The following is a 24,477-nucleotide window of genomic DNA, read 5'->3' on the forward strand; positions in this document are numbered from 1 at the left end:
ATTATATGCTTAATGTGACACGAAAATATTAAGATTTTACACGAAACATAATAAATTAACTTAAATATTAGAGTGAAATGTGGTCGTCTAAATTCTTTTGATGTCTCTTGTTCATCGAAAGATAATATATTCTCCAAAGTGTCGGTGCATATTCATCACATGCCACTTGGCGGAATGACTCGGTGCATAGGAAAACAAGTTGGAAAAGTGATAGGGGATGTAGTTGAGGTGGATGTGGATGATGATAGTATTGGATGGGGTCCTTACCTTAGAGTCCAAGTTCAGTTGGATATCACCAAACTAGTCCTAAGAGGCAGCCTTATCACTATTTAAGGCTATAAAGTTTAGCTTAATTTCAAATGTGAGAGGTTGCCCAATTTTTGTTTCAATTGTGGTATTATTAACGGTGTTTCAAATTTTGTACCGTACCGGCCGGTATGGCCGAAATTTTTCGTACCGGTCGTCTGGCTGGTATAGAAACTATACCTGTTTCGTACCAGTCGGTACCGGTCATATCGGCCTCAATTTCGACCTGTACCGGCCTTAATTTCGGCCTGTGTTTTTTTTTTTTTTCATTTTTTCAAACTATAAGTTTATTTTTTAATCCTCAATTTAGACTAGACTATTTATAATTTATATATATGTATTTATATATAATTTATTTATATATAGATTATTATTTTGAAATATAATTTTTATATATATTTATATATATAATTTATTTATATATCGACTATCCCGAAACGTTATCTTGAAACGCTATCCCGAAACGATACCGGTATTGAAATATTTCGTTCTAATGCCTTAACCGGTACGGCGTCCAGTACGGTATTCAAAACATGTATTATTAAACATGAAAAATCAGGCTGTTGAAAGGCATCTTGAGCCAGAACTTTACATGATGGAGATCAAAATCAATTTGGAGTCTAGTTCTGAGCATTGACTAAAAAAGATAGCACTAATCCTAGTAACAACATCAACGGTAGCAAGGCGAAATATGGTGAAGGTTGAAAAATCAAAAGAAAGAATATGCTGATGTGCAAGGGACAGAAGACTTAGCTGATAATATATGCTGATGTGCAAGGGACAGAAGACTTTGCTGAATTATCAGCTCCATCATAAAAAAGGTATCGATTATTGAAGAAATCGTTGAAGATCGAAAAAGAATCACCAGCATGCTAACAGAAAAGGAAAGAAAAGCAGACGTGGAAAAAAGTTATTTTTGAGGAATTTAAAAATCTGCACCTAATCAAGAATCTATGTCAGACACAGCAAACATGGAAACATCAAGACAAAGGAGTATCCACATATGCATGAAGATCTGACTTGCCTTATTAACCCTTTATGCTGTGAGATTGCTAATTCTGAAGTTGGGATATATCAACATGTGACTCATAATGGGATGGGCCGAAGTTTAATGAGGACCCCTAAAATGAAACATAGATAATTAAAAAGACTGAAGAGTCCCCTATATGCATGAAAGCTCAAGATGGTCCAAAGTGTAAACTAGGCTTTACTCTTAAGTGGACAGGGGAAAAGTAAGGGCTATAATGGACTCTATCAGTATTGAAGATTCTAGAAGTGGCTATACTCAAAAAAGGATTATCCTCTCTCCCCTGAGATTAGACATGAAAGGAGCTCAGATGGGAGAAACTACTAACCCAGTAACTTAGAGAGTTAAGTTCTCCTTTACCCGCTAGACATGTCGATATATTGGCGGAAGCTGGTAGCCAACTCTGGTATCAATGAATCTCTAGGATTTGGAAAGTCTCAAACAATTTGACCCCTTAATCATATGAATCTATAATTAAGAAAAAGTGTTCAAATACGATATCTCTCATGGAGATTAAGGAGATGCTAGAATGAGATAAGATGTGAATTTTGTGTATAATAGTAAAATAGTTTGTGAATAGTAGTGAGATAATTTAAGATAAGTATTTATTGGGTTTTGAAAAAGAAGAGAGAAAAAATTGAATAAAAAATATTATAATGTTAAAATATTACTGTAATATAATTTTTGTTTTGAGATTTGAAAAAGTTGAATTATTTTTTATTTTTTGTTTGAAAAGTTAGAAAAGTTGTAATAATTAGTTTGAAAGTGTTTGTGTTTGAATGATGATTGGGAAGGAAATGAGATGTGATGATATGAGATGAAAATATTTCTAAACATCCCCTAAGGTTGTGTTTGGGTACTAAAGCGATCTCATTGATATGAGTTGATGTGTGAATAGTTGGTATTATTGATATGTGTTTAAATGTGTGAAGTATGTTAAGATATGTATTTGACACGAGGATACAATAATGATATCGATACCAAATTTGCTTCTCCCTCTTCCTCGCTCCACCCCTCACTCTCTCTTCCGATTGAAATTTTGAAACAAAAAAATGAAAAATTGATAATAATGATAACAATGAGAGTATTTTCGGGTGTAGAGTCTTCAAATTATACTGAAATGGAAAATATTGTACACATAAAAAAGAAAGAAAAGATGGAAGCAAGGAGGTGGAAATCGTGGGGGCTGGGGAGAAATCTAGAATGGGCCATTTCACAGAGCTTGGTGGGCAACGTCGTTGTCCCGTTGTGGCAGCAACAGACCAATGTTATGACCCTCCAAGGCAGTGAAGATAATAATAGTTGTTATCAAAAGAGAAGAAAGGCGTGGAAGTATTCTGAAAAAATGAAGTGTACGAGAAGGAGCCGTGAGGATGAAGAAGGAAGACTCAGCACACTGTTTTGGGGAATTTTGTTAAACGCACAATTTCAATAATTAGGCTTTACGCACCGTTTTGGCAGCCTGGGAAATTTACAGTTTCCTATTGTATTTTGTTTCGTTTATTAGTTAGTCGTTAAAGGCTACGTGTCAATATTGTATTGGGGTGGGTTGTTATTCTGCATTATCATAAGAGATGGACTGAGTGAAGGGGGAGGTATCGAAAATATGGAATATCTTGTATCTAGAGAATTATTGTAGACAGTAGAGCTTTTCTTTGAGGAATTGGGACCTCGAATACCCCAAGTGTAGCCATTTTCATCTTTAAGCTCTTGTATTCTCTCATTGTCATTTTATCAAACACTTTATATGCATTCTATTAAACACCGTAGCACTCACTAGTCCATTTCCACACTATTTCCTTACTACAACACAGTACAGATTTACTGGGACCATTACAATTGGTATCTAGAGCCAACGATCTTGCCATGGAGTTGCGTAATGAAGAACTTCAAGAATATTTTCAGAATTATCACCATGCACTATATGATGAATTATATCGAGATCCTGAACAGATGGTGCTTACAATGAAGTCTTTCGATGGAAAAAGCTTAAAAATCTTAGTCGATTCTTCCTTCACTATTTACTATGTAAAGCTGAATATCGAATATGCTTATGGGAGAAACATCTATCCGTTGGAGCAACACCAAGTGAGACACAGAGGAGTTATTTTAGAAGATGATGTTATGTTGATAGGAACGACGATATTGGACGATGGGTATGTTATTCTTGACAAGAAGAGCGAGGCATCAGGATTAAAAGAATTTCAAGAAGCAAAGGATGATGTCCGATCAAAGGAGGAGAACGATCCATTTCTCTCGAATACCATTTCATTCGAGAGGTCAGAAAGTCTTAATGAAATTACACAAGATTTCAACGAAATTTCTAACAGGAATACAGTAGTGGTCGTAGAAAATGAGATGGAGATAAAAGAGATTGATGCAGTTGAGGGGGTACCGGCTCTCGGAATCGAACCAGTACTAGAACTCGTAGTAGCCCCTTTCGGTGTGGAAACGGGTGGTGCAATAATGAGTGCTCAGTTCTCTATTAAAGGACTGGGAGAATTTAAAAATGAGATCTCCATGACAACTCAAACCAAGAAGACCATCACTCTGGAGATTCAGACCTTCGACTAGTAGCACCTCGTCGGCGTCAAAAGGCAACTTGAAGAGGACCAAACCCTAGCCACGGCGCAGCAGTATGAGGTGGAGTTACTGGTGGCTGCGTAGCAGCAGAACCACAGGGAAGGCGTCGCCACTCGCCAACACACTGTTAACCATTCCCTCACCTTCAACCGCCAGATCTGGCTTTATACCACAACCGAACACTTTAGAAGTTCTAGGAAGGAAGCTCCCTTTCAGTCTCTGCTCAACGCTGATCTAGAGAGCCCTCTTCCTCTCTTGGCTCAACTGAAGCTCGGTATCGCGTTTGAAGATGAAGGACTGAGGACTGAAGATCAGCAACACCGAATTTATGTGTTCTTTCAAATTGAATTTCGTGGGAACCCCTCAAGAAGTTCAGAGCAAGAATTTAAGCCGTTGGCAAATTTTGGTGGTGATTATGAATATGTCTCCACTTCAGAGGGTCATGTGAAGGAAGTAAATGGCGTTTCAAGGAATGCATCGAGGGCGTTCCTTGCAATGTGTGGCCGAGAGGAATTGATTTGGATTTGGGAAATGCAGCCTGCCAACGAGTTCAAGTGTGTTTTAGTGTCGCAGGGACATACTCCAGAGGTTAAGAGGGTTCATTGGCAGCCAACTACGAATGTTTGGTTCACTTGTAGCTACGATAACACCATTAAGGCTTGGGCGGATGAAGCCGAAACAATAGAAGAATTTGGCGATACTCTCAGTGGTAAGTACATTTTTCCTATCTCCATTTGTAATTTCTATCGAGATTTGGGAGCAAAGTATATCACTGAAGGCAATTTTGAGATATTTAAAAACCTTCATGCTTCTCTTGTAATCTTTGGCGGGGGGCAATGGAGAAAACTGCTCTTAGTAGATACAAATGCAGCCCTTCAGTTGCTCAAGGAATTGCTAATTAGAGTTGTTTTTGAGTGGTATGGGATAAAACTACTAAAGCTTGGAGAATATCACTTGATAAAGGAACAAATCTGGTGGCACTTTGATAGAGGAAGAGGAGGAAAATATGAATCGACCTTGATAATTCATAATGTGTTTCTGAATGTATATAGTAAAATGGGTAGGCCTTGGAATAAAACTCTAAATTTTGTTGAGAGGTCCATGTATACCTCAGCCGTTGATAGTTTTAACTTCAAGTTGATTGGTCATTTTTCTGGAGTGGGATCATCTAAAAAGATGGTGTCCAAAGCAATTCAGGGAAATCGAGAAGGGAGAGAGTAGGAATTTCACAAATGGGAGAGGGATTTTAACTTGAACAAATCCCTTATGGTTAGTGTTCCTGTAACTCCTCCAATAATTGAATCCTTGCTGCAGTTCAAGTATCATACTCTTATTATATACAGGCTTTTGAGGCACTGGGTTGCACTCCCTTTATGTGATAGAAACATAACTCCGGTTGTTCTTGCCTATCTTGATGTTGTTGTTGATGTTCATATACAACCAAATTCACGAAAAGCCACTCCCTTATTATTCTCTGAGTGCTATAAACCTTGTGGACAAGGTTCTTTAAGGGGGAGGAATGTTATGACCCTCCAAGGCAGTGAAAATAATAATAGTTGTTATCAAAAGAGAAGAAAGGCGTGGAAGTGTTCTGAAGAAATGAAGTGTACGAGAAGGAGCCGTGAGGATGAAGAAGGAAGACTCAGCACACTGTTTTGGGGAATTTAGTTAAACTCACAGTTTCAATAATTAGGTTTTACGCACCGTTTTGGCAGCCTGAAAAATTTACAGTTTCCTATTGTATTTTGTTTCGTTTATTAGTTAGTTGTTAAAGGCTACGTGTCAATATTGTATTGGGGTGGGTTGTTATTCTGCATTAGCATAAGAGATGGACTGAGTGAAGGGAGAGGTATCGGAAATCTGGAATATCTTGTATCTAGAGAATTATTGTAGACAGTAGAGCTTTTCTTGGAGGAATTGGGGACCTCGAATACCCCAAGTGTAGCCATTTTCATCTTTAAGCTCTTGTATTCTCTCATTGTCATTTTATCAAACACTTTATATGCATTCTGTTAAACACCGTAGCACTCACTAGTCCATTTCCACACTATTTCCTTACTACAACATAGTACAGATTTACTGGGACCATTACACAGACCTAGTGTCGTGCGGCGGAAAATCTAGAATGGGCCGTTTCACAGAGCTTGGTGAGCAATATCGTTGTTGTCCTGTTGTGGCGGCGACAAACATGGTGTCGTGCAGCGGTCTGGGCTCCCAAAGTTCACGGTAATTCACTTCTTCCCTTCTGTTACTTTTATCATATAAGACTGGACTCATGATATGTAGTGTAGAATTTTACATGTGGCGAGCTTTTATTAGGGGCTGTTAAAGGCCCAAGGACAGACCGACCGTTCCAAAGAGGAACTGAACAAATTTATGGAGGCATTTAAGGATATTTTGGATTTCTAGTCACTTAGTGACATTTTTACTATAGGACAGAAGTATACAGTCAAACAATAGGAGAGGTTCAGACTTCACTAAGGAAAGACTTAATAGAGCAGTGGCTAATCCTAAATGGCATGACTTTTCATGGTGGTAGGTGCTTTGTTATGCCAACTCAGAGATCATGCTATTTCCCTCTCTTTATTTTAGCCTAAAGTACAAATCACAGCAGTCAGAGAAGAGGAAGAAACCTCATATATAAAGCAGCTTGGGCCTTAAGGGAAGATTGTGCAAGAACCATTTCTAATGCTTGGGGCAACAATACTAGCACAAAAGCAGACGTCCCTCACATCACAATAAGATTTTAGAATTGTAGAGAATTGCTTAAGAAATAGAATGCAGATGTTGTCCTTAATAATTAGAGAGCTATTAAAGGTAAAATCAAGAGTCTGGGACAACTATAAGATATAGGAGTTGGTGATCATTCTGCTGCTATCCAACAGCTACATAAGGAGGTGGACACAATGCTAGAGGAGGAAGAATTAAAATGGAAACAAATGGCTAAGCAAAAATGGCTTCAGTATGCTGATAGGAATACCAAATTCTATCACATGTTTTCAAATGAAAGAATGAAGACCAATATGATTACCCATATTCAGGACAATCAAGGCATTTTTATCAATGATTTAGGGAGAATTGGTAAAGTAAAAAAAACACCCCAAGTCCATTGTAATTCGTACTTATTAATTCATATGAGTGCCATTTCTATATGTATAAATAAACATGCAGTACAATGATTTCTACCTATTAATGAAGACTACTGTAATTCATTTCAAAACTATGATTCCTTTATCAGAAACGCTTCAGACCGGTGTCTCCTACAAGGACTTATTATTGGAGACCAATGGGGATATGCCACGTAAGGGGTTGATGAACTCTCTCAACGTTGCATATCCTTTGTGCATGCCTCCACCCCCTCTCTCTCTGCTCTCTCTCTCTCTCTCTCTCTCTCTCTCTCTCCCAAACCTTCTATTTGCGGAAATCCCTCCCTCTCTCTCTCATTCCCTCCCTTTCCTTAACGAAATCCCCAATCCAAAATCACTTATCTCTCCTTCCCTCTCTCTTTGTCAGGACCTCAATATCTGGGTAGTTCACGTCAAGGGGGAGTGATAACTCAAGAGGACCCAAGCAGATACTACAAAGGCTATGTACAAACTGGGATTTTTCCATACTTCTCAGCCCATTTGATGCCTAAAGCAGCAACATCCAAGCCTTTCACTTTTGCATTTAATTAAATTTTGGGTCCCCATCACTGATATATACATCTTTTGACTATAGATGCATTCAAATCCCATAAAAAAAGTTTTTTAAAAAAAGAGAGAAAAAGCAACTCAAAAAAGAAGAAGAAAAAGAGAAGGCTGCATTTTAACTTTTTTTCCAGCAAAATTGATGCTTAACGGGTAATTTGCAAGTGAAGCAATAAAAGCTGGGCTATCCATCCCTACTCATTGAAGCAATAAAAGGGCAAGGTCAAGGCCAAAAGATACGAAAAATCAAATTTACAAGCCAAAAGGACAATTCTTGGTAGAGGGTGCCAAAGCTTTTGTAGATTCATTCAGCAATGGAAGGAGAAGAGGAACAGAAAAATCTGAGATCAAGATCTTATGTGTCATTCTCCAGCCACAAGTAGTCAATCATGAATGTAAACGTGATGTCGGGCTAAAGATTTCAATTTTGATCCTGGACAGTGGGAGTAGACCATTTTACTTTCAGATTTCGGATTAGGATTTTCTGAAGGAGAGGGAAAGAGAGATGGAAGGAGAGAGAGGAAAGGAGAAAGAGAGGATTTCTACAGATGGAAGGTTCGAGAGAGCAGAGAGAGAGGTGGGGTATGCACAAAGGATCCCCTGCAGTGCATAGAGGTCGGTGTATTCATCAATCCCTTACGTGGCATGTCTTCATTGGTCTCCGATAATAAGCCCTTATAGGAGACACCGACTATAAGTTATTCTCTTCCTTTATACTTGCTTTTTTTTAATACGAAATTTACATGACGATTGTTTATTGATTCACTTAAACAGGTACTCGATTTTTTAAAGTTAATTATATATATGTTGTACTAGTGTTTGTTTCCTTTCTAATAGATGTGTATTTTCTGGCATGTTGAAAATTAGACTTGCAGGAAAATATTTGATGTTGAACAAGTTGGAGTTGGTGAGGTTCTGTCCCCCCAAGTTGGTGCTGACGTTGAAGATGTTGTTTTTGGAACCCAATATAGTACTGTCACAGAACAAACACCATCGGGCAATGATGAGAATTTGTGAAGTATTTTTTATGGGTCTCTTGAAGTATTATGTGAAAATCTAGAGGTTTTCTTTTAGAGGTTGTGGTTGTAAAGAATGTATAGATTTGTAGGTGATCAATATGTATGAAAATCATTATTATATTTTTGATGGGTTATTTGAAGTATTTTGTGAAAATCTCGAGCCTTTTTGTTGGTAGTTCTGGTTGTAAAGAATGTACAGGTTTGTGAGTGCTCTACTTGTATAAAAATCATTATTCTATAAATCATAGAAATCTTGGAGTATTTTGTGCAAATTTATTTCACTTTCTGTTGGAGGTTGTGGTTGTATGTGACAATTGTTGGTGGAATGGAATGAGATTATTGAAGGTTGTGGTAATGTTGAGTTTTGCTGCATTTCTTAGGACTATTGTCTTGCTTTGTGAGTTTTGCTTTGTTTTGCTGGACCAGTTTGAGTTTTGCTTTGTTTTGCTACATTTCCTTATAATAAATGCTCCAGGTTGACTGTATGTGAGTTTTGCTGCACCAGGTTGAGTTTTGCTTGGTTTTGCTGCATTTCTTTATTATAAATGGGAAAAAAAGAGCTACCACTATTTTTCCTAAGACTATTATCTTGCTTTGTGACTTTCTCGTATCATGCTCGTATCCAATATTTTTCAATATCAGTGTGCCACCTTTTGGTATATAAAATAACTAGTTATTTTGTTTTTGTTTTTTTTTTTTTTTTTTTTTTGTTTTTAAAGAAAGGTTGCTCCATGTATAGGTTGAAGTATCTTGAATGTACAAGTTGTTGCATGTATATATAGTCTCTAATTGCAGTATTTTCATGATTCTTCTTAATAAATTTGCTGTATATTCTTGCCTGCATGTATATATTCTTGCCTGTAATCTTAATTAATTTGCTGAAGCTAGAAAGCAAAGTAAAACATTAACCAAAGAACTCAGCATGCTTAAGTGCGCTTATCTGCATGCATTACAACTTTAGCATTTTTCACTAGAGAGAGAGAGAGAGAGAGAGAGAGTGCCCCCATGTCAAAACATGACCAAGACATGTCCATAACATTCTAAAACATTGACAAAAGCCAACTCATTACATCACATGTCCATTAAATTTACTAAATACGACTATTTACATCATATGTTCATTACAATCAGTTGTCCAAAGCCAAAACAACTTACATGAGTTGAAGCATTGCCCGACATACAGAAATATTTTTGGGATACATAAAAATTACAGCGAAAATCACAATAAAAACCAGAAGCGATGTCAACAACCTCTCATTTGATCATTCATTATTTCTTATCCATTGCTTTATATTTGGCTTGTTCGATCGTTACATGTTCATGAAATAACCTCTCATTCTTTCGTGACCCGTCCAAACTTGCTTTGTCTTTCCCTCTTGAAGTCCACATACTTGAACCGGTATTGGTACTTGAACTTGTCATTTACTGGAAAATAGATAAACATTGTCATTGGTAAATAGATAAACATAGTCCACAACAAAGAAAACGAAGCAACAAGTTAGGCTGCTAAGTATTGCCATGACACTACTTGAAATATACTAAGTCAAGTTTCCCTGTTAGCATTGACAGTAGATGGACAACCTTAAGATAAACTGAAATAAATTGAAATCATTTGCTAATTTTTGTGTAGTGGTTTTGGGGATTGGGTTGCTATAAAATGAAAGAAACATTTAGAATAGCATCAACATCATCACAAAATTCAATTTTCTCAAGTACTTAGATATCAAGGCCTTAGACATCATCCCAACTTTGCAGTTTTCTCAAGATGCTATAAATCATAGTCAGGTATATCAGAAATTCCATGTTTGAATGTGAGTTTAATTCCTAGGTTAGCCTTTAGCCCTACCATGGATAATAATGCGATTCTAGGTAAGGTAGCTTAGCTAAAAAGTGCATGCAACACATGATCGTGTACTGCTAACTAGCTAAATCTGATGCTTTTTTGTATTTTTGAAAAAAAACTAGCTCAAAATGAAGCCTTAGATCCCTAATAATTAATTAGTTGATGAAGTTAGGTACAATTGCAATCAACCCTAATGCATGTTTGTTTATTGATAATCTAGTCTATTAGCTTATAATTAACAACACAATTGTATTGGGCAGATCAATGATGGACATGATCTATTTATGTGCCTAGCTAGCAATCAGCTTGTTTGCTCAATGGTTTGCATGGGAACAACAAACCCAAGTAAAAAATGATCGTTCCCTTTTGACCTCACCTGCCTTTACTCTTTACACGACTACAATATCATCCCAGAATTCAGAACTTATAACACAACTTAGTAGACAGTGAAGAGATGCATCCAAGACAATTTATTAGGAAGAAAATGAACGGTAAAAAGAAAACAAGAAAGAAAATGAAATTGTATGAGTACTTTTTCTTATAAGTGAAATTGTATGAGTACTTTAACAGACACTATGAATAATTCCAACTGTATTGAGATTCCACCTAAAGGATTTCTAAAGTTATTAGAACATTTTGCAACCTCTTAAAGATGCACCAAATAAACCAGCATTTTGGACTACTAACCAAGTGCCTATAAATACCACCTAAGCAACACCAATACATTTTATTTTATAAGTAAAAAAAGAAACTTAATAATAAGAATAGGCAGAGCCCAAGTACATGGGACATATACAAGCTACACAAATAAATGAAGACTAAAGTATCGAAAATAGAGACAAAAAAATCTACCTCTTGAATGACATACGGTTTCTCCATCTAAACAAAGACTTTAGAATCTTACAAACTAGGCTTCTTAAAAGATGAAGGCTTCTTTCGGAAGATTTGCAAGAAAAATAGAGGACTTTTTCCACTTCCTGATGATACAACTTGATCTACATAAAAGGCAAGGAAAATCACAACAAACCACTCCACAACCATGGATAGATATTCCTGCATTCAACCTCATAAGATAGCTTTACCTCCAACACTTGAAGTTCAATAGAAGCTGGACTCAAAGGATTGAGTACAACCTCTGGATTCTCAAAAACTGGAGAGAGAAAAGTAAAAAAAGGGGTAAACTTACTTATAAATCTTAAAAATATAATTTACTTGACTAAAACCAAAACTAGGTCAAATGGGCATCCATGCACAAAATGTGACCACACTAATTTTATCTACAAAAGCAATGTGCTATGTCCAATTTTATCTACAAAGTACTAATTTCATCTACAAAAGCCTCAGAGATACTAATGCTAAACTCAGCTACACTTGGGTCTCAGCACCATCCTCCCCATATTATAAATAATTTCCCAGTCTTCATGGTCTTACATGCATTTTCCAATGAATCTATTTCAAAACATAATTATCATATGCTTTAAGTTGTCAAAACATATGGAAAACTTCTACTTTCTACATTAGCACTTATTGATTAATAGAGAATTGAAGGAAAATATAATTCTTTTTTATAAGTAATTATTAGGGGTGTAACCGGTCCGGTACGGTTCGGTTTTAGACAAAATCTAGGACCGAACCGGTATGTACCGTTTTTTCATTTTTCAAAACCAATTACGCCCCGGTTACCTTCCTAAACCGGTACATTCGGTTTTACCGGTTTCCAATCCGGTCCGGTCCGGTTTTTCCATTTTTTTAAAATGTAAAAAACATATAATAAAATGTTACTTCTTATGATAAAATATTATTAATAATTTAATATATATATATATATTATGTTTAAAGCATATGATCAATTAAATTTTCATCTTTAAAATTAAACATTTATTTTATAAATTATAATAACATTATCTTATATATAATTATATTAATAAAATATGATCAAACAAATTACAAATGTTCATATTTAAGATTAACATTTTATGTTATAATTTATAAATCATAATATGAAATTATTTCATATATGATATATAATTATATATTATACATAAAACTTATATATATATAAATATTTTGCATAATATATAAAATTAATTTTTATATATATTTTTTCCAACTGGTCCGGTTCGGTTCCAGAAACTACAGAATCGAAATCGGATCGGTTCCGACCGGTTTTCATAATATAGGAACCGGTTCCGGACTGGACCGGTTCAAAATCGGACCAACCGGTCTGATTTTTCGGTTTAAATTTACACTCTTAATAATTATATATCAGTCATTATAAATGGACTTCTGGATTTTCATTCAATTTTTTTTTTTTAATGGGTAAGTTGAGTTTTAAATTAAAATCTCTTGCAAATCATATCATGGCATTTCAATGAGGATAGTGAAGCCAGCACCCAAAAAGTATTATAGCTATATAAACTGAATTGTGGATCAAAACGTGCTCAAAGCATTTAATTTGAAACAACTAGACATACCAGGCAAAATCTTCATCTAGGCAGGCCAAAAAAGTGCACTAGGCCTCGTTTGCATTCAAAATCCACCTCAACTCATCTCATTTCATCATTACAACTTTTTCAAATTTTCACACAAAATATAATAAACAATTCAACTTTTTCAAATCCCAAAACAACTTTCCCAAATTCTCACATAAAATATAATAAATAATTCAACTTTTATTCAACTCTTCACAAACCATCTCAACCCAACTCAACTCATCTCTGAATCCAAACCACTCCTAAAACGAGTAAAAAAAACAAGACTCTGGATAACGACACACTGCTCAAGCAGCACCAGCACTAGCACCCTTCCCTTTCTTTCACTGGAGCTTCTTCATGAAGGAAAATATAATTCCACAAAGGAAATGATCTTTTATCATTTATCTTTTTCTATGAGTTGAGTATTGTTTGTTTAACCTTGCTGTATGTTAGAAGTTACGTATGAAAGTAAAAAAGAACAATCATTTTCAATAAACTGAAGGGCACCGTGAATATTGGTGCATAATGTTTTCTTTGAGTCTTTTTAACAAACACTTGCTATTCATTTGTCAAAGTGGCGTTATCAATCCATATCCCTCCATATTTCCATAGCCCAGAGTACAATAACCAAAATAATGAGATTACAGTCACTCAAAGAATTACACGACATTTGAAAAAATTACCCAAATCGCCATTGTGAAGAACAACGGCAAGAAGCTCTCTCGGGGTCGAGATATGTAATTTTTCTGGGGGTCAAGCTCAGTTCGTCGTCGTCGCTTTGGGAGTCCAGCTCTGTCGAGTTGCCTTCATGGTAGTGGTAGTCAAGGTCTTGAGAGAGGAATTTCTGAAGGGAGGTTGTGGTAGTCTCGAGATTCAAAGAGGGAGAGAATTGAGAGAGGAAGAAGTTGATTCAGGGAGGGCGAGGTGAGAGAGGGAGTGTCAGGGAGGAGAGGCAAAAGATGGTGAGTTGATTCAGGGAGGGAGAGGTGAGAGAGGGAGTGGAGCGAGAGAGGAAGTGTCGGGGAGGAAGACGAGAGAGGGACGAATGAGAGAGGGAGATGAGTGTCGAGAGAGATGGTGAGTTCGAATTTCAAATTGGACCGGAGGAAGAAGTGAACCGGTTTGCTAGGTGGATTTTCGTGTGGCGTGTGATCAGTAGAACTGAACTATGAGTAGATTTTCTCTTTGCGGAATCTGTTTCTTTTTTTCCCGAGCAGTTGTGATTGGAGTTTACATTTGTATCGAATTTTCTCGGGTACATTGTATTTTCAGATTGGATGGCTCAATATATATATATATAATTAATCTGGAGAGCAGCCACTGTTTGGGAGAAGCTATTTTGCACACCCTACGTGGCATCATCCAAACCACACATCTCCCACACATCATCCAAACCGGGCTGAGAGAGAGAGATGATGGATGAGAGGTGGAGAGCGAGAGAGAGGTGCAGGGTGAGATAGAGAGACCGAGAGAGAGGTGGAGGGCTTGGCTAGCTCGGAGGTGCTCAGTGAGGCTAGAACCGACACACGGCGGCGATAGGGCCGTCGGTGGCCCCGAGCTCGAGCTCGTGTGAAATCCATTTTATTGGTCGTTTGCGTGTGTTCGACGGAGAGGGAGAGAGATGTTCATAATGGCTGGGTCTGCAATAGGTGGTTGTCGGTGTGAGGTGGTGGAGTTGCGATGGCCTAGGTGGCCACATACGGCGGCGCAAGTGAAGAGAAATGGGTGAAACCCATTTCGGTTGGGTTACCGCATGGGAGAGAGAGAGAGCAACGCATGAGGGAGATTGGTGGTGGCTGGCTTGGTCGCCGGCATGAGGGGAGTCGCCGATGGTGGCGGTGAGGCTGGGCGGCGCACGGCGGCTCCGGGCTGGGCTGAAGGAGAATCGGGCTTGGGGAGAATCGGGCCACAGAGAGAGAGAGAGAGTGAGGAAAGAGAAAAAAAAATTTATTTCTTGGTCAAGCGTGCAGCCACGTAGTGTGTGCAATGTGTGCACAGCTGCAGTGATTGCTCTATAGCACTACTCATATATATATATATATATATATTGAAATAGAAACTACTTTTATTCATGACTTTTCAGTCATTTACAAAGCATTTCAGTAAGAACCAAACTCGATATAGCCTCTGGTCTTTCCTTCCTCCAACAAGTCATTCCTTCCCTAGTTAGTGCCATTTCGGCCAATTAATGTGCTATACCATTGCCTTCCCTAGTTAGTAAATATTCTTAGAGTATAACAAATAAGTAAGAGAGTCTAGGGTTTAGAGAGATCATTCTCGTATCTAGAATTTGCTATTTATACTACCAGTCTAAGGAGTAGATTGTGCCTGCTTTCATTAAGTTCATGTTTCCCGTATTGTTTTTTTTGTCAGGGTCTTTAAATGTGGCGTGGCTCTGCGACGACGTAATTAATGTGGCGTGTTGTTCGAGTGGCGGGACCATTAATGTGGCAAGGTTCTCTAACCTTCTCCTCTTAGTTTGCCTTCATTTTGGTTCGTTCATATCTTCTCTCTCAGTAGATCAATGGTTCTCTGTATATCACGTCTGCCGTGTGGACGAGCACTCGAGGACTGAACACTACTCGAGGTATCCTCAGATTGAAGAGTCTCATCCTCTGCTGTACCATCCCTCCTGTAGGTTATGTATGGAGGAGCATCATAGTGGTCCGAGTTCATGGTTTTCTGCTTTGGGTCGGGCTTGATTGGGCCTTTTGGCTTTGTGGGCAAAATCCCCTTACAATACTATTAGTCCGAGGAGCAGATCGTATCTACTTTCATGAAGTCTGTGTTCCCCATACTGTTCCTTTTTGTCAGAGTTTTTAAATGCAGGGTAAGTCTGCGACGACGTCATTAATGTGGCGTATTGTTTGGGTGGTGGAACCATTAATGCGGCGTGGTTCTCCAACCTTCTCCTCTTAGTCTGCCTTCCTTTTGGTTCGTTCATACCTTCTCTGTCGGTAGATCAACGGTTCTCCGTATATCAGGCCTGCAGTACAAGCGGGCACTTGAGGACTGGATACTACTCGAGCGGTCTTCAGATTGACAAGTCTCATCCCCTACAGCAACATCCCTCCTACATGTCATGTACAGAGGATCCTCCTAATGAGCTAAGTTCATGGCTTTCTGCTCTAGGCCAGGCTTGATAGGGCCTTTGGGCCTTGAGGGGAAAATCCCCTTACACTATAATTTGTTTAGAGCATTCTTAATAGATTAGCTAAAAGTTAAATTCATTGAGTATTTAGCTATTAGAGAACAAAATATGATCACAATGGATTAGCTAAACTCCAAATAATTAGACTTTAGCTATAGTGACTTTCAAAATATTTTTCAGATTTGAAGGTTACTGTAGATAGACCAAATACATACTTTATCAATTATTTCTCTTTCCTCTTTCTTGTCTATTTCATATGAAACAACATTAATTTAATTATAATATAATTACTAAGTCACATATAATAGGTAGAATGATAAAATATAATAAAATTATATAAATTAATAATTAAAAAAATTAAATATTGTTTAAAGTAATATTATTTTATTACTATATAATAAATAAATGAATAATCCAATATAAGAATTTGATGTGAATGGAATAGTTAAAGTCAAATTCATTTCATATTATTTTATTATTTTATAATGAAAAAATAACTATTCTAATATGGAGATTAAGGTCCGATTTGTATTTACAATTCATCTCAATCTATCTCAACTCATCTCACTATTATTCATTATTATTTATCAACTTTAATTTATAAATCTCATTACTATTTATAACTTATCTCACTATTATTCATAATTCATCTCAATTTATCTTTAAATTCAAACAATACCTAAAATAACAAAAGTTAAATTCATCTTATATTATTTAAAAGTGTCATTTAACTGTAACTAATATATTGAGAGTGTCCTTACGATTAATTATAAAAAAATTGTTATCTTATATATGTAGGTACAAGGATTTTAAATTAAAATAAAAAATATTAATATTTTAATATATATAATAAATAAAATGTAATATATATATATATATATATATATATATATATAGTGCTGCATTCCTTTCGAATCAGAATAATCCCGCCCGATAAACTTGCATTCCAAGTTTATGAGATGCAGATAACTGAAGTGACGAGTCCTCTATCATTCTATCACGTCACTGCAGGCTGCAGCCTTTTCCCCATCTCTATCTTTAATAGGAAGAAAATAGTCATTAGCTTTTTCCTTCTCGTAATACTACACCGCAGCAAGTGTGATCTCTATACTGACTTTTCCGCTACCATTCCAGTTACCGGGGTGCCCAAAGCATATTTGGGTCAGCTGAAATTTGAAATAACAGATTATGATACACTTACCGCCCAATACTATCGGTTTAGAGGGGGTACTATACCGCTTTACTCTTATTGTTGGCGTGCCGTTCAGTAATTTTATTTTTTATTTTATTTTATTTTATGTATATTTTTTTAATATATTTAAATATTTTTAAAAAATAAAAAAATATACCAATATATTTAAAATCACTTTCAAAACCACTAAGTAAAAAAAAAAAAAAAATTTGACCAACGATCAGATTGAGCGGTCATAGTGGAGCGGCATAGTAGACTTTTTCATTGATTTATTACGCAATCCCACGTTGCTTTTATTTTTTATTTTTCTTTTTATGGTACTCTGAATGCAACTTTCTCTAATTTATCCATTCTGAAATTTCTGCAAGGATGTGATATTTACTTTCGGCAAATATTAGAAGCTCGTTCTCCAAGCTTATTCTCAAATTTGGATTGGCGCTCAAAATGAAGCGCCATTATTATTATTCTTCTTCTTCGCTTTCTTCTTTGCCATTATTATTATTCTTTTTTTTTTTTTTTAACAAAGTCTCATTTTTCCCTCCCGACCCGATTCCCTCTCCCCCACTCGATTCTCTCTCTTGGCTAACTGCCTCAACCAGCCCTATGGTGCGCCACCTGCAGTGCCACCGCCCACCACCATCGACTCCCCCTCACGCCGGTAACCTCTAGCCACCTTCAAACCTCCACGGAAGCCTCTGTGCATAGCGCCCATTCTCAACCCGAAATGAGTTCTCCTACACAGTTTGTTGCTCCTACCATTGTCATCGTCAACCTCCAGCCCCACCGAGTCCCTTGACCTCCCCTAGCCCCGTTGAGCACGGCAGCCCTCTCCCTCACTTTCCCGAAATGGGTTTCACCCATACGGGTTATGCCCCTTACCAAGCCGTACGCCGCCACCGAGCCTCCCTCAGCCACGACTAGTTCCACCGCACCTCCCTCAACCCTCTATGCTCAACCATGCCTCTCATTTGGCCTACGGGGTACGGGTGGGGGAGAGGATGCCAGCGCGGGCGGGTAATGGGGGTGGGGGGAGAGGATGTGCGAGGGCGGGGATGGGGGTGCTCGGGTGACACGGGGGTAGAGAGAGGAAGAAAAAATGAGGTGCTATTGCAGGAGCTAGGAGGTGTTGTTGCAGTGTTTGTGTTGTTGGTAATACCTTTGAATGGGTTGGGTTTCTCTAGTATTAAAGCTTTGGTATTTTTTTAGTATTACTTATCAAAACAAGGTGAGCATCTTAATTCCTCTAGGAGTCTGACCAATATTTTCGAGCCATAGTTGTCATTCTCCTTTCCATTCTTTTTTCTTTTAGAGATTTGTCTTGTTCTGTATGTAATCTCAGTATGTCAATTTCAGAAAACTTTAGAAATAACAAATGGTAGTTGAAAATACCCAATCAAGCAAGCGCCATCAAAGTTCAAGTTTGCAATGTAAATAGAAGCTACCCGGCATCAAAGACAAATTGAGAATTAAGTGCGATCAACTAAGATTCTGATGTGTAGATATATGACTGCACTTAATGTAGTGTCATGGATGCTTTTCACATTTGTATTAATATGGTTGTTGTAATCAATTGTTTTGTAATGAACAGTTTGTAATGGATAGTTGTAATGAATGTTGTAATTAGCTATTTTGTAATGTTGTATCCAATATTAATGAATGTTATGACTCAATATTTTATCAGATGACTTATTTCAATGAATGTTCTTTTACGATATTCGTACTGCAATATCACCCTAGTAGAAAAAATTGCAAGACCAAAAGAGACGAACCTCCAAAAACTCATGTTTGGTTTTTTAATGAACTTATAAAATAGCTTTCTTTTGCAATCTACCAAGATTGACCATAACAACTATTTATCTCTGCAAACTTTTTTCTACAGCATTTGGACTAATTAAATAGAACTTTTGCAACATTCAGACTAATTAAATTATACGCATAATTATGTTACTAATCACACAAATGCAAGCCAGCTGAATCAAAACTGTGTAATTTAATTTACTTAGTACATAAACTTCCCACAAAGTGGGATCTAAGCAGTCTCATTTTCTTTATAAAACAAGATTCTATATATGCACAATGCTATAAGAGAATCGAAAAACTACTTTAATTTTAGGTAGCTGAGCCCTCAGTTATATCAATTGCATCTCTTTCTTGTTTCTTTACATTTGCCACGACATGAGGAAGCTGGTGTTACAAAACATCAAAAGTTGAGGCATATCAAAGCCAACACAAAATATAACAGCTGTTGTAATTATCACGGCCAACACAAAATATAACAACTGTTGTACTCATCAAGGCCAACACATATCAAAGCTACTTGAAAATATCACAAGACAAACGTAAATAAATTTTAACAAGTCATGACTGGAAAAAGAGTACCAACAAGACCAAGAGGTTGCTCTTCAACAATATCCTTACCAAAAATAGAAAACGTCTTTATATATATATATATATATACCTTATATCTCTCTCTCCAAATGTGAGATTCTCATATCCTCCTGTCTCAGCGATGCAAGAACTATAGTTCTTGCTCAATTGAATGCCGGCCATATCATTGTATTCTAATCTTCTCTTACTTGACTCGTCCAACCTCTTATGACATCTAATATATATTGCTTTTCTAGGAGTGAGAGCATGATTGTGCTCAATGACAACCTGTGTCAAACAAAACTCTCCATCGGAACCTAATATGGCATTGATCTTCGCCTTGCACCCATTATGTTCCATCAGCCTTTGTTTAAGACTATTTGACGTTGTGCTAACAGACGTGCCTTGACGAACATAAGCAAGGGTGAAATACATTATTTTCCCATCATCTCCGAATTTAGAACTTCGGTTTGTCATTCCGAACCCAACTTGCTTTACATAACTCGTGTAGTATGCATTTACTTCCTCAACTGATGAAAATGACATTCTCGATCTTGGCTCTTCAGCAACATCCTTATTTCCAACATTTTGTTCCATTCCTTCATAGACACAACATAACAAATAAAGACAAAAAAATAAAAAAGCTTGCAAAGAAAAAAAATCAATGAAGCATGTAAAAAAAGTCAATAATACATCAAATACGGCATACATAAAGCAAAAATACACACATCTGACATCACACATCCAATGCATTTTCATATATATATATATATATATATATATATCATCATTGAACTTCATAGGAGGCAAATTTGAAGTTGTGAATTTATATGGGTCAAAAAATCTGGTTCATTGTGCGAAGTTAAAAAGTCTTATTTAACTATGTTTGGTTTCACTTGTAAGTTAAATACAAATACTTGGTTTCCAATAAAAAATATGTATTAAAAAATATGCTTGTAAGTTAACTAATATGCTTGTAAGCATAATTATCATATTATTTAATTAGGATTTGTATTAAAGTTAACTTTGTTTGGTTTCACTTGTAATTACATAAAAAAAAGTCCTATTTAACTTACAAGTGAACAAGATGTGTATTTTTTGACCCATACTTAATTTAACATTTGTATTAATTTTGGTTTAACTTTAATTATACTTGTATTTTCTAATACAACATTCACTTGTACTGGTGGCAAATACACATTTGGTTCATTGTGCAAAAATATTCAACTAATTACACAAGCAAAAATGATAATTACAATAATAAATTAAATTTACTTGTGAATATTCAACTAATTAAATTAAATTAAATTTATACAAGTGGCAAATACACCAAAAAATTCATTGTGAATATTCAACTGATTACACAAGCAAAAATGAAAATTTCATTACACAAGCAACTGCCAACTGATTTGTTCATACTGCAGGAGGTGCGACACGGAGGCACGACGGAGGTGAGACATTTTTCCTCACAGCAGGCGGTGCATAGCGGAAGTGGGCTCAAGAGTTGGGCTTTTTGTCTGGGCATGTTGTCTAAGCTCGATGCCATTTGGGCTTGACGTGTATACGAGGGGTGGGCTCGCGTTTGGGCTCCAAGGGTGGGCTCGAGGGTTGAGCTTCACATCATCTGGGTTTGGTGGGCTTGACGGTGACAATCCACAAAAACAAAACCATAAATGGATGTCGTTCAAGTCGTAAGGAGCAAATGCGAGGAGAGAGAGAGAGAGAGAGAGAGAGAGAAGAGAAAAGAAGAGAAGGAGGGGCTCCAATGTTGTTTTGGCGCCATTTGAAAAAAAAATTCATGTTTTTGGGTAGGAGCAGAAGCTATCAGAAATTCAAGTGAAGAGAAAGACTGTCAGCAGACAATCTTGTCAAGTAGCAAAAAAAGAAAAAAAAAAAAAAGAAAAGTCATGTGGGACTGTGTAGTAAACCGGCAGTATCAGATAGTAAGTGTATCATAATTGTTAGAATTATGTCTTCTCTGCCTTATACCATAACAAAATTGTCTTCTCCAAATTTTGTCAAGATTACCATAAGAAATCTTCAATTAGCAATTTTGTCACAGAAAATAGAATGCATAAGAATACAAGAACACAAGGGAATTACGTGGTTCGATCCTAGTGATCTACATCCACGGCAGCAACAATCAAAAGACTTTCTCTTTTATTTATGATCAAATACAGTGATGAGTTTACAAGAACATTCTCTCTTGAACACACCTCTCAATTCTTGGAGTTTTTTTGACTCAAGAGTTATTCTCTATACACTCTTCTGTATTTTCTCTAGTATCATACATTCTTAGAATACAAATGAAGGCCTCTATTTATAGATTACAAAGTATGACTTAACAAAGAATAACTTCTGTTTCACCTTAGTAGTCTAATACCCGAGTCCTTTCCTTTCCACATGAGCTGTCATGTGCTTTATTCAAAAGTAGTTGACACTCTTCTAACAATTCTCCACCTTGGCAAGCATTTTGACCTTCCAAGCTGTCTCATTCCTCTTTGAATGTTGTTGCAGGTTCCCCTTATGAGAGCTTAGCAATTTTCCATATTGATTAAGTTCAAACAATGTCTGAACTTGACTGTTGGCAGTGTCCTTGTCATCATATTAGATGGATTTTCTTCTATTGGGATCTCTTCTACCCCAATCTCTCCAGCTGAAATGATGTCCCTCACAAAGTGTAGCGTAATGTCTATATGTTTTGATCTTTCATGGTATACCTGATTTTTGGCAAGGTGAATTGTGCTCTGGTTATCACAGTGGGCTGTGATATTCCTCTCATACATGCCTAATTCGTGTGATATACCCTTCAACCATATAGTCTCCTTTATTGCTTCAGTCATTGCAATATACTCTACCTCAGTTGTTGACAAGGCAACTATTGGCTGAAGGTTTGCCTTCTAGCTGATGGCACTTCCAATGGCAGTGAACACAAAACCAATCAAAGACTTTCTTGTGTCTATATTACGTGCGTAATCTGAATCAACAAAACCTTCTAGCTCACTTCCTCTTTGCACATTTCCACCAAACTTTAGTCCCAAACTCCTTGAACCAGAAAGGTATTGAAATACCCATTTGATAGTATGCCAGTGTGGTTTTCCTAGATTGCTCATAAACTTACTGACTAAGCTAACAGCATAGGTTAGATATGGTCTAGAGCAGACCATGGCATACATGATGCTTCCCACCATGCTAGCATATGGTATTTTCTGTATAAATTCCTTATCTTCTTCAGTTTCTGATGCTTGAGTGACTGAAAGTTTTGAGTGCTGCCCTATCGGGGTACTAACTATTTTTAACTGATCCATACCAAATCTTGTTAGAACCTTGGAAATATAAGACTTTTGAGATAGATAAAGTAGCCTTTTCTCTCTATCTCTTACTATGTCCATTCCCAATATTCTCTTGGCAGGACCTAGTTCCTTCATCTCAAATTCTGATTTGAGTACGCATTTGATTTTTTCAATCTGATTTGCATCTTTACAAGCAATGAGCATCTCATATACATATAATAGTAGATAAATTAAGTTTCCTTTAGTTTGCTTGTAATGGACACAACTATCATAACAACTTCTGTTGAAACCATTATCAATCATGTAAGAGCCAAATCTTTTATACAATTATCTTGGGGACTGTTTAAGTCCATATAATGATTTCTTTAAAATGCATACTTGATTTCTATTGGCTTCAACTATAAAATCTTCTGGTGGTTGCATGTATATAACTTCCTCAAGTTCTCCATGTAAGAAGGTTGTTTTTACATCAAGTTGTTCTAAATGCATGTCATGATAGACAGCAAATGACAGTAGCAATCTTATTGAACTATGTTTGATCAGTGGAGAGAAAACTCATTGAAATCTATTCACTCTCTCTGTGTAAAACCCTTTGCTACAAATCTTGACTTATACCCAGGACCCTCTACCCTTGGTATTCATGCTTTCCTTTTATATACCCATTTGGAGCCTATCAGCTTTGTTTTCTCTGGTTTAGAGACCAATACCCATGTTTTATTCTTGTTTAGGGACTGCATTTCCTCTTGCATTTCAAGCATCCATTTGTCGGCCTCCTTACTTCCCATGGCTTCTTGATATTATCTTGGCTCCAAATCAATTTCTTCTTCAGCAAATGTTAAAGCAAATCCTATTAATTCTACTTGTCCATATCTCTAAGGTGGCTTGATGACTCTCTTTTGCCTGTCTCTTACCAGGTTATAAGAGTTTACTCTACCTTGATTTATGTCATTTGAGCTTATTTTCTCAAATTTTTCCACCTTGTTCATCTTGCTGACAAGGTGTGCTTGTTGACTACTCCACCTCAATTTGCATGTTATCTATGGTAAGCTCCTATGCTTGATATTCTTGTTTATCTTTTTGTGTTTTGGCCATTTGCAATTCATTGAATGTCACATCTCTGCTAACTATGCATTTTTGTTTCCCAGGTTTGTCAATCCACAACTTATATCCTTTAATACCATCTGGGTAGCCCACAAAGATGCACTTAAGTGCTTGAGGTGCTAGCTTGTCAGTTTTTGTATGTGCATATGCTACACATCCAAAAACCCTTAAATGGTCATACCTAGATGGTTTTTCAGACCATATTTCTTGTGGTGTTTTAAAGTTTATAGTTGAGGAGGGGCTTCTGTTAATTAGGTGTATTGCTGTGACCACAGCCTCAGCCCAAAAAGATTTTGATAATCCTGAGGTTGATAGAATGCATCTTACCATTTCTAAGATAGTTCTATTCATCCTCTCAGCTAGGCCATTTTGTTGAGGGGGTTTCCCTCACTGTTTTGTGCCTAGCTATTCCCTCCCTTTAGCAGAAAGAAT

Source organism: Juglans microcarpa x Juglans regia, chromosome 4D (genome assembly GCF_004785595.1).
Source record: "Juglans microcarpa x Juglans regia isolate MS1-56 chromosome 4D, Jm3101_v1.0, whole genome shotgun sequence".
In the NCBI taxonomy this organism is placed as follows: domain Eukaryota; kingdom Viridiplantae; phylum Streptophyta; class Magnoliopsida; order Fagales; family Juglandaceae; genus Juglans; species Juglans microcarpa x Juglans regia.